The sequence below is a fragment of the Littorina saxatilis genome, linkage group LG14 (genome assembly GCF_037325665.1).
Source record: "Littorina saxatilis isolate snail1 linkage group LG14, US_GU_Lsax_2.0, whole genome shotgun sequence".
NCBI classification, from domain to species: domain Eukaryota; kingdom Metazoa; phylum Mollusca; class Gastropoda; order Littorinimorpha; family Littorinidae; genus Littorina; species Littorina saxatilis.
The window spans coordinates 42,181,326-42,185,926 of NC_090258.1; positions in this window are offsets into that span (position 1 = coordinate 42,181,326).

Consider the following 4,601-nt stretch of genomic DNA (forward strand, 5'->3'; position numbering starts at 1 on the left):
AGAGAGAGCGAGATTGAGAGAGAGAGAGAGCGAGAGAATGCGAGCGAGAGAGAGAGAGAGAGAGAGAGAGAGAGAGAGAGAGAGAGAGAGAGAGAGAGAGAGAGTGTGTGAGAGAGAGAGAGTGTGTGTGAGATTAACGATTAACGATTAACGAGTTTATTGCATTTAGGCAACATGTCCCTTGCAATTGGGGGATAAAACATGGCAAAAACAACGTCAAGGACAAACATAAATGTAATACTGGTGGACTATCTAGTCCATCAGAAAAAGTAATTGTGATATTATATAATATGTACATTACAATGACGGCCATAGCCGGTTAAATAGTGTAATTAAGTTGTCGCCTTTTCTGCTATTGTTCAGGATTTGCAATCAGCTCTTGTCTAAGTTTTAAACAATCAAAAATAAATGATGCCAGCATTTCCTGATTTTCAATATTCATTAAATTGACAAAATGTCTAGCTCTCAAACAATTATTGAATAGAATGTTCAAAGAAAACTGTTGTCTTATATTTGAATAGGCTTGGCAGGCGAAGATGAAATGAATTTCATCCTCCTCCGCCAGACCACACAAGGGACATAATTCCAATCGTCTATTTACATTGTATCTGTGCCTGTTGCAATATAAGTCGTTTATGCCAACTCTAAATCGGACCAGAACGTCTCTATAACGTCTAATATGCAAACTTGATAAGTAATGTTCATACTGTAAAATAGTTTTGAAGCTTCGATAGGTCACAAATCGTTCACTATCAAATAACTTTGCATGCCAGTCTTGTTGAAAGCAATCGAGCAAACGCTGCTTAAGCATCTTCAAAAAAACAGTTTTATTACCGACCCGCTGCTCAATCCAAGAATAGCCAAAACGCATGGTTTTTAATGTCACTAGCCCAAGTCTTAATCCCTCTTTCCTCTAAACGTTTAAGATGATCGTAAATTGCTCTTGGAATTCTATGGGAAGGCATTTCTAATAGTTTTAGCCAGTATTTAATTGCTTTCATAAGGGAATTAATAAAAAGTGGGTGTCTGCCCAATTCACCATGTATCATGGTATTAGGCGTTTTGTGACTCACTGATAAGAGTTTCTTGCATGCATACATTTGGACCCGTTCAATTTCCGCAATTTCTTTTACACCCCATATTTCGGACGCATACAAAAGAGCAGGCTGAACTTGGAGGTCGAACAAACGCAAAAATACTTTTATATCATTACATTCTATTCTCCATAATGCCCGTAAAATATCCATCACTTTTTTCTTTGCTCGTGCAGCGATTTGCTCCATTGCTGTACATATTGAAAGTTTAGTTGTCAGTGTAAAGCCTAAGTAAGTGTAAGAGTTAACCACTTCTAGTAGATCACCGTTTAAATACCATTTCTCACGCGCTGCTAGGTAGCCTCCCTTGCGGAATACCATCACTTTAGTCTTACTAAGGTTGACTGACAGTCCCAGTCTACCGGAGGCCCTAGCAAGCACATTTAACTGGTTCTGCAGGCCAACAACCGTGTGTGAAACAAGGGCTAAATCATCTGCAAATAATAAAGCGAAAATGTCTTCTATTAGGTTAGATAAAGTGATGCCATGTCTTCCGTCTCTTTTTAATTCTTCAGCAACCTCGTTAATAAATAGGGCAAAAATTTTCGGTGACAATAAACTGCTTTGTTTCAGACCGGTTGGTGATCCAAAGAACTCTGTATAGTCCTGACCAGCTCTGACGCAGCAGAGAACATTTTCATACATGCTCTTTAACATTTTAAGCATTTTTCTAGACAATCCTTTCCGGCATAAGCATGCCCATAGCTTGTTTCTATTAATAGAATCGAATGCCCGACGGTAATCTATGAAAGCAACAAAAACCTTTTTATTTTGCGCTAAACTTTTCTGGATTATAGTGTAAAGTGAGAAAATGTGATCAACAGTCGAATATCCGGCTCTAAAGCCTGCTTGTTCTTCTACAATTTGTTCAGTTTCTTCCATCCACTGCGTCAGCCGCTTGTTCAAAATGTGCGTGAATATTTTACTGACAACACTAACAAGAGAAACACCTCTATAATTTCCCGGATCGTCTGTGTCCCCTTTTTTGAAAATAGGCACAATGATGGACTTGGACCAGAATTCCGGGAAATACCCCGTTTCAAGAAGAGCATTGAGGTAGTCATGTAAAAAAGGCATTACATTAATAGTCTTTATTACTTCAGCAGGTATTCCGTCCCAACCACTAGCTTTGTTTCGTTTGAGGTGTCCTATAGCATCCTTAATTTCTTCAGAAACAATAGGTCTGTCTGTTATGTGACAATAGTCTGTCGGCTCTGCATTTATAATTATATCTTCTTGGTCGCTTTGGTTTTCATCATTCGCGTTTAACAGAGTTTCAAAATGTTCCTGCCATTGGTCTAAACTAAGGTTAGCTTTAGGTTGGGATTTTCTCAACATTGTGCGTACAGTACTCCAGAATTGGAGGCCATCACCAGAAGAATCGACTAAAGCATTAACTTGTCTTTTTTTGAAACACTCCTTTTTTTCCTTCAGTAATTCTTTATATTCTTTCCTATAATGACAATATACTAACCTATTCAAATCCGTTTTCGCTTTTCTATACTCTCTCAAAGCTCCTCTTGCTCCAGTTTTTTTCAACCTACAATCATTATCAAACCAAGATGGATCTTTATAAGAATCAAATGGCCTAATGACCCTTGTCATACACTGGGACACGCGAGACAAATAGCAGGTAAACGCTTCAATTGCATTATTCAAATTAACAGAATTAAGTGATGTCCTCGCTTGGTTAAGTAGGGATACAGCCTCGTCAGATTCCGCTGCCTCCATCAGCAAGGTTCTCTTGTCTTCCTGCCAGACGATTTTCGTTGTCTGCTTTTGTCGCGCCTGCCCCGGTGTCTGCACTGGCCCCGGCTTGCTCGATATGTTGAGTTCCACCGGTAAGTGCTGTGACAAGATTTCTTGGCCAACGGTCAGGTGGAGATTCAACTGTAACAATTCATGAGAACACAGAAAATAATCAATTACACTGCTTCCAGTAGGGGAAATGTATAACATGTAAATTTACCCTCTCTATCCCCGTTACAAAAACCATTCAAAATCGCCAAGTCGAAAATTTCACAAAAGGTTAACAAATAACTTCCAAACTGGTTCGGGGTTTTATCCTCGGACTGTCTTTGAGGGCCGGTTTCAATGGTGTTGTTTTCCCAAGGGCGACTATCCGGTTCTACATCTGATAAGTATGGATTCGCATCACCCACCCTACTGTTCAAATCCCCGCATACAATAAAGTGCACATCTTTATATTCCTGCATCATATTTGATACACAAGTATCCACCGTAATAATGTCACAATTAATCTCTGCTTGTTGATACCACTTCGAGTTCTGTGGGTGCACGTATGTAAAGAAAATTACCACATCAGATAACGTGTTCAGTAATTTCTTCGAAAATTTGCAGCATACTATGTTAGGCAGCTGAGTATCAATGTGCATAAAGTGCACAGACAAATGTTTCTTTATGAGTACAACTACACCACCAGACTTTCGACCAAGTCCTATCTGGTGTGCTGGTGCACAAAAACAGTTATATCCAGTGAAAACATCATTTAGAAAAGAAATAGTGTCCACAAATGTTTCCACTAAACAAATAATGTCAAAATTGCATACGTAACTTATAAACCCTGGTTCCCCGAGGCGAGCACACAGTCCCCCCACGTTCCAGGTTATCATTCGTAGCTCGACTGCTGCTGGTGTTGTCGTCGTGGCGACGTCGTCGACATCATTCGGCCGGCCACTTCCCTATCTGCCACCTCTGCTGTGTTGCCCACCGCGAAGAGGGCTAGCCCGTCCTCTGGCCGGTCGTCTGTTTGGCGGCCCCTGGTTGTGTGCGTCAGTCTCCTGTCGTTCCCTGTTCGGTGGTGTGGTTCCTCGCCCGAACCCACGCAGCGAGAGCATGCTGCTGTTGACGTCGTTGCCCTGGCCATCTTCTGCATGTTGTTGTCGTGGTTGGTGGTGGTCATGTTGAGAGACGAACAGCCTTGTCATCGGTCGCGTGCTCTGCTGTGTCAGTGGCGAGGTTCTCAGTGGCGAAGCTCTCAGTGGTGTGACAGAGTCAACGCCCCCGTGTCGCTCAACCGAGCGGCTCGCTGATTGGCTGAGCCCGTCTTGCTGTGTCACGTAGTCTGCCATCGTGTTGTTTGTTTCGCCGTTGTTGCTTCTCGAGGGAGGCTTACCCTCACCTTTCCCTCGCGATTTACCTATTTTCTTGATCTCTCGGGTGTCAGGGTCAGCAACAATAAACACACCCGATTAAACACACCATCGGGTGTGTACAACTTGTCAAACACGAGCTTCGCCTTTTGATCTTTTGCCCTATATTCGTTCTTCAGGCCTACCAACACTTTCTTCTTGTTTCTCACTGATTTTGAATAGTCCTCCGATATTCCAATTTTGGTATTCTGTTCTTTCAGCTTGTATGCACTTTTCAGCACCTGATCTTTATCTTTGAAATTTTGAAAGCGTGCGACAATCTGTCTACCTACTCTATGCGCCCTATCAATCAACACTTCTCTGTCGATCTGAAGAAAGTCCTTAATCACTTTTT